Genomic DNA, 18,135 nt, shown 5'->3' on the forward strand with positions numbered 1-18,135 from the left:
TACTTTGGAAGGGAAGGTATGAGTAAAAACTGAGAATGAGGTATTGGTCAAGAGAGACTTCCTGGAGGAGGATTTCTGTGAAGCAATTTGGGAAATAAAAGAGGGACAGGTGAGTTGGAACAGAAATTGGACAATACTTCTAGGCTACATGGACCTTTAAGAGTCAGGAAAGATTGAGACTCTTGTGGCAGATGTGTGTTATCACATTTGAAGGGAATTTATGAGCCAGGTTTGTATTGTGTATTGTGTCATGGAGCAAGATTCCTGAATCAGGAAAAGATGAGATCTGATTCTCATTTTCATCTGGAGGAGAGACAGACAGAAGGAGATGGACAGATAGACTCCTCCTGGGAGACATTTGTAGTAACTGCTACAGTCATCTAGATCCTTCTCTTCAAAGAATGGCCCATGGACCAGCAGCATGTGTATCACCTGCGAGTTTGTTAGAAATGCAGAATCTGAGGCCCAACCCAGACCTACTGAATCAGAAACTGTGTTTTTAACAGGCTCCCAAGTGATCTGTATGCTCTTTCAGTTTGAGAATCACTGGCCTCAGATGATCCATGATAGGTGTGTGGCCTCAGATGAGCACTAAGGAGGTCTGAAAATTTTGGAATTGGGAACACAAGAGAAGGGATCTAAGCTGGGAAAATTGAATTTGGAGAAGAGGGAGAAGTATGGGCCCTGGCAGCCCTCCTGTCCCCAGGCCTCCCACAAAAGTCACTGTGCCAGGGTTTGGCGTTCTGTCCACTTTGTGAAAATGCCTGCCATGGCCACACTAGAGTCAGCCTGGTCCTCAGGAGCTCCCCTGGGGCAAGCATTGTGGGAGCCGGGACTGCTCCCCATTCTGCTACCTCTACTTAATATGATGGCCTGAAAGGGACTGGGGAGGTCATATTAGGTCATGCCCTGCTTCAGGGTTATACTGTCTCTTAATCAAATGAGTGATAACTTGATGATACTAATTGAGACTATGGAGGTTGGGGTAATTGAAATAGGAGTTCTTAACTATCTGTCCTGAAAATTAGGATATTTTCATTTTTCAAAGCTTTAAGGAGAGACAAGATGACTGCATAATAGATTATAACCTGGTAGAGACCCAAATAATACTTTTTAAAAATTAATTTATCTTTAAAAATTTACATCCAAGTTAGTTAGCATACAGTGCAATAATGATTTCAGGAGTAGAATCCAATGATTCATCCCCTACATATAACACCCAGTGCTCATCCCAACAAGTGTTTTCCCTCATGCCTCTTGTCCATTTAGCCCATCCCACACACACAACCCCTCCAGCAACCCTCAGTTTGGTTTCTGTATTTAAGTGTCTCTTATGTTTTGTCCCCCTCCCTGTTTTTATATTATTTTTGCTTCCCTTCCCTTATGATTATGTTTTATATCTTAAGTTACACAAATGAGTGAAATCATATGATATTTGTCTTTCTCTAATTTCACTTAGCATAATACACTCTAGTTCCAACCATGTTGTTGCAAATGGCAAGATTTCATTCTTTTTGATTACTGAGTAATACTTCATTGTGTATATATATATATATATATATATATATATATATATTACATCTTTATCCATCTGTTGTTGGACATTTGGGCTCTTTCCATACTTTGGCTATTGTTGATAGTGCTTCTATAAACATTGGGGTGCATGTGCCCCTTTAAAACAGCACACCTGTATCCTTTGGATAAATACCTAGTAGTGCAATTGCTGGGTTGCAGGGTAGTTTTTATTTTTAATTGTTTTAGGAGCCTCCATACTATTTTCCAGAGTGGCTGCACCAATTTCCATTCCTACAAGCAGTGCAAAAGTGTTCCTCTTTCTCTGCATCCTCGCCAACATCTGTCATCCCCTGAGTTGTTAATTTTAGCCATTCTGACTGGTGTAAATTGGTGTCTCATTGTGATTTTGATTTGTATTTCCTTGATGATGAGTGATGTTGAGCCCAAATAATGCTTTTTAAGGGATCTTTTGATGATTCATAATGGATCAATAACAAAGTATATGAGACCTATAATGCCAGAGACCTGAACTGATAGACAATGGTATAATGTTACCAGATGGGAATTTGAGAATTTTCTTAAGGTTTTGAGGATTAATGTATCTCATCTCTAATCAGAATGAGTGATAAACACAGGCCAAATTAAAGGAAAACAGATTGAGAGTGAATAGAAGGAAGATTTTTCTGAAATTAGAGCGTGACCTAGGAAGATAGTAGGGTGCAGCCTGTCTTGCAGTGTGCATGGCTGTCTCACTTGGGTATGGAATGCCTCAGATAGGCTCCTGCCCAGAAATAGAAAATGCTCACAATTAACTCTCAAAATCTTTTTTATCCCAAGGGTTCTCCAGTCGACTTGTTAAGTGAAAGGTTGGTATGGACGTATGGTGTATGCAAGTGGTAACACATAGGAGTGATGAATGACAGAATAAAAACAATCTTCTTAGAAGATTGAAATCTGCTAAAAATTGTAAACGGAGCTTGGATATAGGAGAAAAAAGTTGTATTTTAGGCCTTAAATAAGAGCTATAGGTTTCCATGGTCTTCCTCTCTCCATGTATTTATCTTGTGTCATTGATGAGATTTAAAAACCTCTTAAGGAAAAAGAATGTCACTTTTATGTTTTACTTCTTTATATTTCTAAAGCACACAAATGAACATAAGAGCTGTCACCGCTGAGTACTATGCTGTATACTTTCTTCCAACTCTTTACATAAATACCTATTTAATACAAAAATTGTGTGAGGTGAGTATTGTTGTGCTCATTTTACAAAAGTTGAAACAAAGGCTCAAAGAGGTTAAGCCATTTGTGCAAAATTAAAAGTGAAGCTAGATTTATACCAAGTTTGAGCAAAGTCCCTGCTGCTAACCCCTGAGCTATAGTCTGCATGAAGTAACTGCTCAGTAAGGGACAGATGATCATTGTAACTTGATGACATAGAGGTAATTAAAAGGCAATGGATAATTCGAAACAGTAAATAATTAAAATACTATTTCTATTTGTTTTGTAGAATGTACTCAGAGACACACTTAATGACACATGGAAGCTCATACTCACATTCTCTCATTTACCATCACTGTGTCCCACCCTGCAGTCAGGAACTTAGAGAGGCAAAAGGCTAAATAACTACATTCATAAAGCATCTTATTGAGAGTTATGTGTGTGTGCCTACTATATTAAATTTGAGTAGAAATATGCCCCAAAGATTGGGGTACATTTATCTCGGTAGGTCTATAAAGATGAGCATATTTAGTTGACTTTTTGGTTATGGTGTGTGTGTGCATGTGCATGTGTGTGTGTGTGTGTGTGTGTGTGCGTGTGTGTGTGTGTTCACAAATTCTGAAAGAGTTCAACAAGATATAAGTAGCTGCCTTCCACCCTTGGCCCTACTTGGTGTGTTTGTACCAAACCCTGATATTTATTTTCATTACTTCACAAGGGGTCCTAATTGAGTTTTCTTTCCGGAATATCATGCCTAACACACTGGGATACTTGAAGCCTCTGTAAATCTGCTACAATCAGAAGAGGTTTGCAGAGAAAGAAAAACAGCAGCCATAAGGCAATCATCTCTTGTCTTTTACTTTCTAGCCTAATACACAGCCACCCTTGTATGCACACCACTCATGTAATCACCTTCTCTCCTAGAACCTGTAATGGAAGGTACTAAGAGAAGAAGACCATCCTGGAAGAAGAAGAATTGAAAATTATACCAGTGAAGGAGTCTCGAGTTGAGATTTAAAAACAATGGTTATTTGTGAAACCAACTTAATAGAAAGCAATGAGCTTTGACAGAAGCAAGGATGGTAAGAAGACTTAAATGTCTTTGTTTACATCCTTAGAAAATCAGAAGCAAAGCTCCTGGAAGCAGGAAGCTCCTGGAAGCAGGAGGCAGGCCAACCTGAATGTGGTTTGAAGACAGACACAGCACAGGAAACTCCTTCTCCACCTTCCAATGCCAGTACCCTCTTCTAGAAAAAAATACATGATCTGTAGATATACAAAGAAAGTTAGTTAATCAATCATGTGGCTAAGGATGCTGACTAATGCTTAAAGACTAGTAGCCTGACTGGAGGGACCCAAGTAGCTTAAAGAGGTCACCTGAGATTCTCCCAGAATGGGGGTATTCAGCCTGATGTGCAAGGTGAGGAGTCAGAGATCTAGGATCCTTGGCTGAAGAGAGGATGTGTGTGGCTGGTGGGGTTGGAGTGCAGAGGCTGGGCTCTTGAGGATGGGTGTCCTGGTGTCCTGAGCTGGGCTGGATGGAGGTGGGTAGAGGGGAGGACACATCTCCCCCCTCAGCTAAGGGAGGACTCCAGGCTCAGGGCCTGTCTTAAAGCATATTCTCTCCAGGTGATCCAGAGGGGAAGGGAAGAGAATGGGGAGCAGACACTTCAGACCAGTCCAGCCTCATTCCTTCCCCTCTACCCTCCCTCACCTCCCTAAGTCCAGCCTATCGATGGGCCATGTCACACTTATTACACACCTGCTGTGTGCACCAAGCTCCAAAGGGTTCTTGGGCTATTCTCACCCCATGAACCACTGCCTTCTCCTTGCAGCCCAGGCAGATCATCATACTCTTCAGCCCCTGGGTTGATCTCAGAGCCCAGAAGCCTGTTCTGAAGGCTGAGATATAGAACCTAGGTTTTGGGACATACCATTAAGACCCTAAAGAAGTGGGGAGAAGGGGAAGGTGGGGAGATATATCCACAATTTCTTCAGGCAGTATGATTACTTACAGCGGCAAGAAAGATTCAAGTGAGAGGAGAGGAAGAACTTCCCAGGAGCAGACAAAGCTGCTTGTTTTCTGAATCAGAAATCCTGGGCCTGATACAGCAAGGGAGCAGGATGAAAAGGGACACATAGAGGGTGATCCTATCCCCAGGAGTGTTGGGGTTCCCCAAGGTGTGGCTGGGGAAAGGGAGATGACGTGGAGCAAACAGGCAGGAAACAAGGTGAGGCTCTGGTGGAATCTTTGGCTTCCATGTGGAGGAGGGAGTCCCATCCCCACACAAACTGAGCAATTATGCAGCATCTTTGTGGCTATTACACATCAGTGATCTGGGAGAAGAAAAGCCCCAGAGGCTGTGCAAGTTCCTCTTTCTCCTCAAGCCAGGCTAGTAGCAGAGGAGGGTCTCTCTCCAGCAGGAGTGGAGATGAAGGTGGTGGGGCAATGTTATGGGGAATAGTTACCATTTGCCTCTGTCCTCTCCTGAGATGGAGTGGTTTTGGGGTGACCAGGTAAACAGGCCTTTCTGAAGTCCCAGGGCTGCCAAGGGTCCCTTCAGACCTGGGTCATGATGGAGCCAAGAGCTGGCCTGCCCGCTCCCCTAGGCTACTCAGGAAGAGGCGGCGCTCGCCCCGGTGGGAGGGGCTTCCCCCAGGTGGGACTGAATTGCCCGGCAGGTTTCCCTTGGTCACCCTCTTCCTCTGTGCACTCCTGCCCATCACTTTCCTGATGGAAAGACAGGTCTGCCCACAGGAAGAGAGGGAGGAGAGCAGGGGGAGGGTATGAAGAGAGAGAAGGGGCAAACATGCTTCCTTTCATTGGGCTCTGAGCCCTGCTCTACTCCCTAGATTCTGAAGGGTGTGAAAGGTGAAAAGGCAGGTGTAGAAATGACTTGAAATGTGGCAAAATGGTAGGATGAAGCAAGGTGGAGAGATGGAGGTAATGGGAGAGTGGAGCCCATGGGAGGTGGGGTTGTCTGGGGAGTGGAGCCAGGAGGGGAGGGAGGCAAGCTGGGTGGGGTGGAAGGTAGTGAAGGTGGGAGGGGACAGAGTGGGAGGTGGGCAGTGCAGGGGGTCAGAGGGATAGGGGTGGGCAGGGCAGGGAAGTGGAGGAATCAGGATGGGGCAATGCCTGACGGAAACTCAGAGATGGTCAGGGTTCTGGGTTATCAGGAAGGAGGCCTAGAGAAGCGTCCCACTGGGAGAAGGGGAAGACAGACAGCAGTTCAGAAGCATTCCTGGGAGGAATGTAGGGAGTACAGGCTGTGGCAGGGAAAGCAAGGGTGTTTGTGTGTCCTTGGAAGGTCCCAGGAAGGTGAGGGTAAGACCTCCAGAGCCACTTCCCACTCATGCTGAGGCCTGACTCTGGATGGGAGCTGAGGAGGCCACTTAAGCAGCAGGGGGAGGGGTGTGATCTCTGCCTCTCCTTCCACCCCTTCAGTCCCCTCTACCCTATGTGACTGACCCATGCTTTCTCCCAGACATTCTACATCTCTGGAATCTAGAGGACTGGGCTCTGGACCCTTAGAAGAAAGGAATAGAGTGGTGTATATGTGTGCACAAGTGTGTTTGATGAGTGTATGAGAGTGTAAGTTTGTGTGTGCATGCCTATCTGTAAGTGTATGAGTTTGTGAGTATGTGTCTTTGTATTGCGTGCATATGAGAATGTTTGTGATATATTGGTGTGTATATGTGTGTATTTTGAGGGTATGTGTCTGTGTGTATGTATGAGTGTGAGTATATGTGTGTGTATCTGCATGTGTGCAGGTGTATGTGTGCATGTGTATATGTTTGGGTGCTGTCCCAAGGGAGCCTGAAGCTCACAGCTGAAGATGTCTTGATGTGATTTGTGCAAATTTCAAGCAGGTTTCAGGCTGTGGTATGGGATGGGTTGGGTGGGAGGCCAGAAGAGAAAGGCTGTCTGTGCTTGGGGTATGGGGAGTTGGGTAGCCTGAGCAGTGGGTGTCTCTGTCCTGACAGCCACAGGGGGATGGCATCAGGGCCCTGGGTCTGAGCCTGGGTGGAGACTGGGTCCTGAGGCCTCCACTCAGGGCTCGGAAGAGCTCAGAGGCCCTGCTCTGACCAGAGAGGGCCAGAAACATATGGAGTCAGGGTGGAAGGTTGGCCAGACAGTGGAGGGTTCAGGCCTACTCTCTCCCCCACCTCCACCCCCAGGATTTGGGAATGATGTAAGCAGGCTGCAGTTCCTAACTCTAGGCTCCACCCTTTCTGCCTGAGGCCATAAAGTCCCCAGAAGCCTTTGTGTGTCACCTTCTGAGGATAGGATGACCAGATTCACACTGAAAACTTCCCTCTCTTGTCAGTACTACCTGGACAGGTACAAAACAAGTCCTTGTCTCTTGGAGGCCTCTGGAAAAGCCATATGCATCCTTACTGAATTTCATACAAGCTGAGCCTTTCAGACCCCTTGTGCTGAGAAGTTCTTACTGAGTCTAACTCAAATCCCCTTGTTGCACTTTGTGCTGGACAAGCCCAGGCCGAGTTTGTGAAATTGGAACCTAGCACCCTCACCTGCAACCGTGGAAGTAGTTTCCTCTGGATAAGGAAGTAGGTCTAGAGTGTAGGCACACTGAGAGGATGGGGGGTAAAGCTGGTGCATCACAAATGGGTCAAACCTTCCCTGGGCAGGAGGGCCATGATCAGGGCAGATTCAGAGAAGGAAGTTCAAAGATCACTGCTTGTAACACTCTCACTTTACAGACAGGAGCCAGAGGGCCCGCAGGAGGGAACACTCAGTGTCCCTTGCTACATGATGGCTGCCTCTGGAAGCCTGCCCCTGACTCCTGATCTAGGAGTCCTGCTTGTGCCCCATTTGGAGGACCCTGGAATCTGTTCCCATTCTCTTGGCTTTATGGGATGGGAAGAGGGGGAGAAGGACTTCAGCTAGACTGGGATGCTGTCCCCCTTCCTCCTCCTCTAGTGACTCCATTCCAGCCTTCCAGCTGGGCTTCTAGGCCTCCCATGCACTGACACCTACTTCTTCTTCTTCCCGCCTTCCCTCCAGACTCCCAGGATCTGGTCTTTTAGCTCCATCTGGGCAGCCATTGCAGTGTTTAGTCCTCCCTGCCCTGCTCTAGCCTCATAGCTTGTCCTCAGTTTGAACCTTCTTCTCTCTTCCTCTTCCTGCAGATTAGCCTCTCAGTCCTTTACAAAATTGCCCCATACTTTCCTCCTGTGGGAAGTCTTCCATGATTAATTCTCGTGGTTCTGGATCCCACCTTTTTTCTTTCTAAGCCACTACTAGGTACTCACAGGCTTTCTCTTGTTCTTCTGTCTTCTCTTTCCTGAGCCTTGTCCCTGCTCCTCCCTCTGATTTCCTCTCCTGGCATGGACTTGTGCCTCCCCACAGGCAGGGCTGGTTTTATCTTCCACCCAGGTCCCCCTCCATTTACCAGGAGGGCCAGGACTGCACAGGAGAATTGCCTGAGCTCCTCCCTGTTCTCTGTGTTCTGGGAATAGCAGAGATAATGGTGTCCAACTGGGTCTCATCCCAAGGAGGAAGGTGGCAGTGCAGACCCTTCCCTGTGTGTATCCTAGTATTTTATTGGGGTTTAGGCCTCACCCCCAGGTCTGCATCCTCCTTTTTCCTTGTTGCCTCTGACCCAGTTAACAGACCTCTGGAGCTGCTGCCCTGGAGCCCCTGGGATGCTGGGTCAGGTGTGGGGAGCAGCAGGCAGTCCAACTATGATTTCTCAACTTGGGCTTTACACTGCACCTGACTACCTGCTTCCTGGTTGGGTCTCTGCAGACCTGTTTTCTCTCTCAGACTTTTCTTCCACCCTCCCTTTCCTTCCTCCATTCCCTCCTCACACAACCACCTGTCCCCAAAGCCTGAGTTCTTTCAGCAAGCTCTTTCCTTCCTGAGAACCTTGGGGTTGGCATCCTGCCTGGCGAGGAGGATGGGTGGGGGAGATCTGGGGGGAGGATGGTCCTGTCTCTGCTGAGGCACAGGACCTAGCTCTGGACCCATCTGTGCACTGACTTCCACCTTGTGGCTATGATGAGAACTGCAGGTAGGGATCCTCAAGTGGAGAGGGGAAAGGGGGAGGGGGATGCCCACCTGGGCATGCCTTAGGAAGAGAGCAGGTCTCAGAATTGCTAATTGATATAGGAAGTTTCCTCAGGGAGTCTTTGAATTCCTAACTAACCTGGGAGTGGAAACCTGGGTGGAAAGTCAAGTAGCAAAACCCATCTAGATGGAGAGAGATAATTGAAACTGTCCTCAAGTCTCAAACCTTCTATTCAAATTCTCCTTCCCCAAAAGAATCCTAAAAGAGAAACAATCTGAAACTAAGGCAGGCAGAGTTGATATCTGACCTGGGAAGAGCTTCCTAATAAATCCCAAAGTGTATTTGGATGCCACTGCTTCTGAGAGTTGCCTAACTTTTTCAAGGCCCCCTCCAGTGAGCTTCTCCCCACCTTCACCAGTCCTCCTGATCTTGTTAGGGAACCAGGCTGGAATGCTGGCAGAATAACCAAGTGGCACTCGGAGATCTTGGTGGTTTGGAGATTTATTTAACACCGGTGTTTCTCCAGAAGAGACCGTTTCTCCAAAAATCTGAGTGCCAAATGCAAACGGGGAGGGTAATTTATAGTCGTCAGCTTCCATATCTGTGGGGGGTTTTGCACCCGCAGCAAACAAAGGAAGAAGAACCCAGAGGAGGGGTCTCTAAACTAGAGACCAGAGTTTGTTTTAGCCCCATTGGCCATCTTTGGCATACTTTATTCACTTCTCCAACATTCCCCCCCTCCCCCCCCACCTTTGATGTCTTTCAAAAAAACTTTAGTAGGCATCACCTTTCAGTTTTACAGGTTGGTACTCTTGGAAGGCTAAGATATGTGCTGTAGTTTGGTAAGCAACAGTATTTTCAATAAAATGTACCATGGTATTCAGTATACAGGGGACGATGGATACAAGTAAAATTATGGAGAGGAGGGGCCCCACCAGGCAGGAAGCCAGGACTCTCAGTCTGTGAGATCCCATCTTTTCCATTGATTAATACTTTCCTGTTGTCTACCTTGAATTCTTTCCTTGAGTTCTTAACCTTAGTTGTAAGTATTCCTGACTGGTTTACAAAATAGCAACATTCCTCCCCCAGATATGCAAGTCCCTCCTTTTTCTGAAGTGAGGAGGTAGAGGGCTCACCTATTTTGGAGGGTCACTGCCGCCAGAGAGTTTATTTGGCTTTGTAAGCTTACCAGAGAATCTGCCACCCATTCCATGTCTTCATTTAGCTCTTGAGATAGTCTATGGTATAGTCCTACAGATGAACCTATGCCCCCTATTCTGGCTCCTATTCCTGTCTCAATTCCTGCTCCTATCAGAATGGGTAGCAGTACTGCCCATTTAGCCCGGGATTTGGGGCTAAAGGCTGTTAGGAGCTGATCTTCAGTGTATACAGATATCTCTGGGGTTAGGAAGATGGAATATAACATATCTGAGTCCAGTTGGCCTCTAAGCATCCGTAGGCTGAATTAGAACACAGATAGAACACCCTAGGGGTTGAACACAGTGTTGCATTCCTCTTTAAGGTTATATTTCTTCTGCATAGAGAGGTACCATTCATACCTTCAGGGACTGTACAGATTAGATTGTTGGCATTTGTGAGACAGATCCCAGTGGCCAGGGGTCCAATTAAGACAGAGGTGTTGGTTTTGAGATTTTCAGGAGCTTCCCAGGTCAAAGGCATAGGAGTGGCTAAATAAGCCCTCTGGCTGAGGGGCAAGCACATCCAGCAGGTTTGGGTGTGATTATCTATTTTATGGAGGACTTGTAGAGTAGTGTTGGCCCAATGCTGGAGTGGGGAATTGGTAGGTATCTGATTGAGGGTTGAAAAGTTCAAACCCTGGTAGGCTGCCAGGGTAGTGGTCACCTTTATGGCTTGTATTACCCTGTCCTGGGTATTCTTTATAACTTTTTTAAAGGCCCTGTCTTGCACCCCTCCCCCATCCGAGATCCCCTTTGAGGAAGGTAAGTGTAGCAAGCTCGCTTCCCTCTCTGGAGGCCCTTGTTGTGACATGGGTTCCTGACATTTTGTGTTATCTCCACAGCCTAATACTTAGTTCTTGGGACACTGGGTGATTGACAGAGAGGGGGTGTTTTTCCCTTGTAACAATCTTTGTGGAGGGAGGTGAAGGCGCTGAACGCCCTTGACCCCCTTATTGCCATATAACAATCCTGGGGACAAAGTGGGTAAGCAGCAGTTGTGAGGGTGAGAGAGGTTATCATAATATACAGGCAATACTTAACAATCTTCCCACCCAGAGGAGGTATGTGAGACTTAGCATGCATCTTTTGTCCCATGTCCAGCTTGTTGGTGCAGTCTCTATCAGCCCAACAGTAAGAAGTAAGATAAGGGCTATGACACCAGTAAGGGGCAAGGGCTGGCAGAGTTGCATCCAAACCCCTGGGTTAGGTTCATGTGTTGATTCCTCAAGCTTCTGCCATGCGCAGGCCAGCCAGCTTCCGGGGTGTAGCTGGAGCAGGGCTGGAGTTCTCAGGGATCAGTTTCCCTTTTGAGGGTCAGTTTAAGCGGGTTGACTGGATCTGGATCACTTTGCCAGGTTGTGGGTTCTTCTGAGTTGGCCTTCTTAACTCTGTAGTGATGGACCCATAGGGTGATACCTGAAACTTTAAGGGCTGTAGGAGTTGTTAGAATAACAGTATTAGGCCCAGGCCACCATAGTTTAAGAGGTTCCTTCTTCCAATCTTTGACCCACAGAGAGTCTCCTGGCTGAAAGGGGTTAAAGAGGGTCCCTAAGGAAATTGGGACCCTCTCTATGATGTATCTCTGTAACTTGTTTAGGACTGCCCCCAATGTCTGGAGCTGTTCCCTTATTCCCTTGTCTCCAATCTGGTGTAGGTTTACTGTGAGTTTTCCTAAACATGGTGGGGGGGGGGTGCCTATATAATAACACAAAAGGGGAGAATCCTAGTGTCCCAGACATGCATCGGGGATGCATGAGGACCAGTGGTAGTAAATCTGGCCATGGGAAATTAGTCTGTTGGTGGAACTTAGCCAGGGTTTCCTTGAGGGTGTGATTCATCCGCTCTACTTTCCCTGAGCTCTGGGGTCAGTAAGCATTGTGCAGTTTCCAGGTAATGTTGAGGGACTTTGTCAGGGTTTCTATAATGTCTGCCACAAATGCGGGTCCATTATCACTGTGTATGGTTTAAGGGTAGACCAAACCAAGGCACAATCTCCCATAGAAGAGCTTTGGCCACCTCGCGACTTCATTCCATTCTGGTCGGGAATGCTTTGACCCATCCCGAATATGTGCAGATTGTTACAAGAAGGTACCTTAACCCTTTATTTGGTTGTATGTTGGTAAAGTCCACCTCTAAGTCTTCTAAAGGGGTGGCCCCCATCCTTTGTGTGCCAGGCGGGGGCTGTGGGACAGACCAAGCATTGTTTTTGGCACATGTTACACATTGTTCACTGACAGCTTGGCATAATGCCGGCAGCTGGATAATATAGTAGTTCTTTTTGAGGAAGGCCTCTAGGGAAGTTTTTCCTAGGTGTGTGAGTTGTTGATATTCATTCACTAGGTGTTTTCCCATAGACAATGGACAAAGATATGTCCATTTGGCATGACCCACCATCCCTCTTTACTTAGTGTGCCCCCTTCTTTTGAGGCCCAACTTCTTTCTTCATTGGTGTACAGGGGCGGGGAGGCTTCCCTCTGGGAGGCAAGAGTCATAGTGTAGGTAGGAGCTTTGCCTGGGTCACCACAGGCGGCAGCTCTGTGATTTCCTTGAGTTATGGTGTCATTTCCTTTCTGATGTCCTTTACAGTGTAGGATAGCTACCTTGTCTGGCAGCCATATGGCCTCAAGAAGCTTTAGTATTTCTTCCTTGTTTTTGATAGTTTTCCCTGCAGCAGTAAGGAGGCCTCTTTCTTTATAGATGCCCCCATGTACATGCACAGTAGTGAAGGCATACCAGGAATCATTGTAGATGTTAACTCATTTACCTTTGCTAAGGATGAGGGCTCAGGTTAAGGCGTACAGTTCAGCTCATTGTGCTGACCATCCTTCCGGCAAGGCCTTGGCTTCCAGAACTTCAGTGGTTGTGGTTATCTTGCTCTTCAGCTGCCCTCTTGTAAATAGCTGCTCCCATCTCTGAACAGGGTGATCTCCAGGCTTTGTCAGAGAGGTCTTATAGCCTGGTCTTGGAGTTCTGGGCAGCTGGTGTAGACTTCATCCACTACTTCAGAACAGTCATGGTCAGGTTCTCCCTCCTCCATGGGAAGTAAGGTGACTGGGTTTAGTGTTCTTACTGTTTTGAGAGTGACACTTGGGTTTTCATAGAGAAGGCCTTTGTATTGTGTCAGCCGAGAATTGGAGAGGCAACAATATCCTTGGGTGCTCATGAGGGACATGACTGTGTGTGGGACCTTAACATTAAGTGTTTGTCCCAGTGTGAATTTGTCTGCCTCCTTGATGAGCAGGACTGTGGCTGCCAGCGCTCTGAGGCACGGTGGTCATCCTGCAGTCAAAGGTTCAAGTTTTTTTTTGACAGGTAGGCTACTGGCCATTGCCAAGGCCCCATGCTCTAAGTAAGCATTCCAAGGTCTATTTTGTCCTTTTCATGTATGAAGAGGTTAAAGGGCCTTTGTATGTCAGGCAAACCCAGGGTTGGGTCTCGTCCCAGAGCAAATTTTATTTCTGTGAAAGTGGCCCTTGCCTCCTCAGTCCATGTGAGGGGCTCCCGGTCTGGCCCTCCCAACTGGTCATAGAGGTGCCTTGCTATGGCTGAGAATCCGGGAATCCAAATGTGACAGAATCCTGTGGACCCTAAAAATTCACGCAAGCCTCATTTTGTTTGGGGCTGTGGCAGTGTGGTGATAACTTTCTTCCTTTCCGGTCCTAGTTCTCTTGTTCCTTATGTGAGGAGCAAGTCTAAGTATCGGACCTGGTGCTGAGAAATCTGTGCCTTTTTCCAAGAGGCCTGGTACCCCAAAAATGACAGGAGCTGCGGAGGGCCTTGGTACCTTTTATGCAGTCTTCTTGGGTGTCGCTGGCAAGGAGGCAGGCATCTACATTTTGGAGGAGGACACACCCTGTGGTTTCCCTCAGAAAGTCAGTGAGGTCTGCAGCTAGTGCTTCCCAAAAAAGAGTGGGAGAGTTCTTGAAACCTTGGGGAGGTTGTGTCCAGGTCAGCTGCATCTGGCACTCTTTAACGGGCTCAGTCCATTCAAAGGCACACAATGGTTGACTTTGAGGAGCCAGGTGGAGGCAGAAGAAAGCGTCCTTTAGGTCAAGGCATGTAAACCATCTGGCTGACCCAGGAATTTGGCTGAGGAGATTATACAGGTTCAGAACCACTGGGTGTAAGGAAACAGTCACTTTGTTAACGGCCCCTCAAATCCTGTACTGTCAGTATCCTCCTCCTGGCTTCTTGACTGGAAAGAGAGGGGCATTCCAAGCCGATTGGCACTCAATTAGAATACCTGCTTCTCTGAGCTTGGTCAGGTGCTCTTGTATACTCATTCTAGCCTCGAGTGGAAGGGGGTACTGCCTTTGTCTCTGAGGTTGGGCTCCAGGGATCAGGTCAACAATGATGGGGGCCTAACTCCGAGCTAGTCCAGGTGGGTTATCATCAGCCCATACAGAGGGGAATGTAAGCCTAAATTCTGAGGGGCTACAGGGTAAGGCCCTGGCACAGATTTGTCTCCATTCTTCCCTTGGCAGGGTAGTCACCAAGACCAGGGTTTCCTTCTGTCTTGGGTTTAATTGGAGGCTAGTGTGTCCAGTGGGTTCAAAAGTTATCTGGGGTCCAAGTTTGGAGAGCAGATCCTGGTCCAGGAGAGGAATTGGGCAGTCAGGTAATTAGAGAAACTCATGCTGGACCTTGTGACCCCCAAGTTCACATTGTCAAGCTTGACAGAAGGGCTGTTGTATCGCCCGTGTCCCAGTAGCTCCTTTTGGTTGCCGTCCTTTGGCTTAAGGCCGTCACCGGGGAAGTAACAATGGACTATTCAGCTCCTGTGTCAACCATGAAAGTTATTGTCTGTCTCCCTATCTTCATTTCGACCGTGGGCTCATGGGGGCCAAGAGAGAAAGAGTCCAGTCCCCCTCAGTCTGATTCTATCCCAGAAAGACCAATGAGGTTCTCGCCTCAAGGTTCCTCCCAATATCGGCTGCGTTTTGAGGGCCCCTTCTGATTCCAACGTTCATTCTTCCAGTGTCCCTTCTCTTTTCAGTATGCACATTGGTCCTTTGCTAAGGGAGCTCTGGGCTTCCCCCCTTTTGGTGGTTGGGGTCTTCCCATCTTTGCAGCATCTGTTTCTTTTAGTGCTGCTGTGAGAAGGGTGGCCTTCTTTTTTAGTCTTCTCTCCGCTTCTCTTTTGGCTGCGACTTCTCTGTTAATGAAAACTTTACTGGTGACCTCTATCAGCTGAGTGATATTCATCCTGGCAAAGCCCGCCAACTTCTGGAGTTTTCTTCTGATATCTGGGGCATCTGTGCCACAAAAGAGGTATTTACCATTTGTTGACTTTCTGGTGCCTTGGGCTCAAATGGGGTGTGTACATGGTATGCTTCACATAATCTTTCATAGCAGTCTCCAGGAGACTCTCCAGGGCGCTGTGTGACTGACAATATTTTAGTCATGTTCATGGGCTTTTTGGCTGTAGCTCGGATTCCCCAAAGAAGGGCTTCCTGGTATCATCGGATGTGGGCTTGTCCTTCTTCTGTAGTGAATTCCCATGTTAGGTGTTCTTCAGCTGTGGCAGCTTGAGCCCAGACAGCAGAGTCATTAATCCCTGGAGGTGCATGACTTTTTAGGTATTGTTGTGTTTCTCCCATTCTTCTTCTTCTTTTTTCTGTATTAAACAGAGTACGGAGTAACTGTTGACAATCTTTCCAAGTTGGTTGGTGGGTCTGGAAGAGGGACTCCATCAAGTCGACCATTGCTTTGGCTTTTCAGAGTATGATGGAGTGTTGTGTTTCCAACTGAGGAGGTTGGTTGTAGAGAAAGGTTGATAACACATCATGGAACATCTGGGCTGAACTATTCCATCCTCATTCTATCTTTCAGGCTCTCTCGTCTCCCTTGCAGGAATTTGGAGAATGTTAGGTCTGGGTCTGGGGCACAGTCTGGCTGCTGGCCCCTGTGGGGGAGTGTTCTCCATGTCCAAAAGGGGCAGGGAGATGGGTAGCAGCGACTGCAGCAGCAGCAGCGGTGGTAGTGGCCGTGGTGGTGGTGGTGGTGGTGAGACAGATGGAGGAGGACTTTCAAGCTCAGGGAGAGGGGGAGGGAGGGAGCTTGACGAGTCATAAGGAGGCAGAAAGACAATATCTTTTTCATCTCCTTTAAATATTAGAGAAAGAGTGGGTCACTTCTTTGGCTCCCTGGGTGAGCCTCCGGATAAAGTGGCTAAAACCTTTGGCTGTTTGCTAACGATGAATCGCACCCAGGGCGGGGGAGTTTGGGCAATTTCAAGCCAGGAGTCAATGTATGGAAACTGATCAGGGTGGCCTGGGTTCCCAGTGACTATTAGCCAAACCTGCTGCACTATTTAAGCATCTAGTGTCCCTTCTGGGAGCCATCCTACATTGAATATGGGCCATTCTAGTTCACAAAAAGTCCTTAACTTCATGGGTGTCATTTTCACCCCGTAACTGCCTGAAAATCCCTTTTTAAAATTTTTGAGCATGACCTCTAAAATCGTAGGCTTACTCTGTTTTGGTCCCATTATTAATTTCTTTCTCCTGTTCGGTGTCACAAAGACAGACAAAAGGAGGGTATCCCCTCAGATGAGAGGACCAATCAGATACTCCTCTGGTTGCATTCCTGAGGGAAACTTTAGGTGAGGTTTGGCCATAGCCGACTCAGCTTTGTGACTTGCCATCGGAATCTGATCTGATACCGCCCTAGGCCTTATACACTCACCATGACACAGTATAGCCCATTCAGACTCCATAGACTTTTGGGTACCTTAAGGGTGCCCATCCATGGAGCCACAAACTCAAACTTGACTGGCAAGCCTGGCCGAGCCGCACATTCACACACACACACACACACACACACACACACACCAGAGTCTATTACATTCCCTCCCATAAAATTTTCTACCTGTGAGACCATTAAGGCCTCCGGGGATTGATCATGTCCCCCTTCCACCCTTTTGGGTGGGCCTTCTTTGGGGCCTCAGCCTTACCAGTTCCAACGTCGGGTCCAGGTCCTCACCTACCAGGTGTCTTTGAGTCCGGCGGGAACGATGGAGCGGGGCGGGCCCAAGATGACCGAGTAGGAGACTGCTGAAATTCAGGCAGAGCGCTCCTTCTCCCCTGCGATCACTTGCTCTGTCACTGCCTCACCGTTTTTCCAAACCGGTGGCAACAATGGGCCAGTTTGATTGGGTTTCCTGGTCAGGGAACCAAATATGTTATGGAACAAGTCTGGAATGCTGGCAGAAAAACCAAGCAGCACTCAGAGATCTTGGTGGATAGGAGATTTATTTAACACCAGCAGGCTCAGAGGAGACCATTTCTCCAAAGATCTGAGCGTCAAATGCAAGTGGGGAGGGTAATTTATAGTCATCAGCTTCCATATCTGTGGGGGTTTTTGCATGCGCAGCAAGGGAAAAAGAACCCAGAAGAGAGGTCTCTAAGCTAGAGACCAGAGTCTGTTTTAGCCCCATCGGCAATCTTTGGCATACTTTATTCACTTCTCCAACAATCTCATCATGCTCAGCTCTTTGGGCCTATTCAGAAAAACCCAGGTTCCTTAGCCTTCCCTACTCCAGCCTGTGTGTGGCTATGGTTAAGATATTAATTTTAACCATAGACCTGGGAAGTCACTTCTCTGGTCTAACTGAAGTCCTGCATGGAGCACTGGAAGTGGAGAGAACCACCATATACCCAGAAAAACTGCATATGGGAAGGAGGCCAGAGGAAGGACCCTATGATGAAGGTTCTGAGGGAGGGCAGTTCTACCTCAGGTTCTCCTCCATCCTCCTCTCTCCTGCCCCACTGGGTCTGTGGAGATGAAGACCATGGAACAGAGTGGTTCACACCCTGGAGAACTCTCTCTGCTTGGGCTTCAGGATTCACAGGTGGTGGGGGGAGGGGAAGCTGAGTTCCATCATGGCCCTTGTTATTGTCTTCTGTACAGTGGGTATATTGGGGAGAGAAGAGGGGATGCAGTGTTTGTCTCAGTCAGCCTGAGTCCTTCTGGTCTCACCCAGAGTCCCTTTGAAGCCTTTTTCTCTCCAGGCACCAAAATCCAGTCCCTCATAAGCTCCCATGATGATACATCCTCCTCTACTCCCCCCGTCCCCACCAAGTACAGCACCCTTTACTGGGGGCTGAGAATCACCAAATTCTCCTGACTACCCCCCTCTGTTTCTGCTGCCACTGCTTAGACATCTT

The sequence above is a fragment of the Panthera pardus genome, unplaced genomic scaffold (assembly GCF_024362965.1).
Source record: "Panthera pardus isolate Hobbes unplaced genomic scaffold, ASM2436296v1 HiC_scaffold_6, whole genome shotgun sequence".
Lineage (NCBI taxonomy): Eukaryota > Metazoa > Chordata > Mammalia > Carnivora > Felidae > Panthera > Panthera pardus.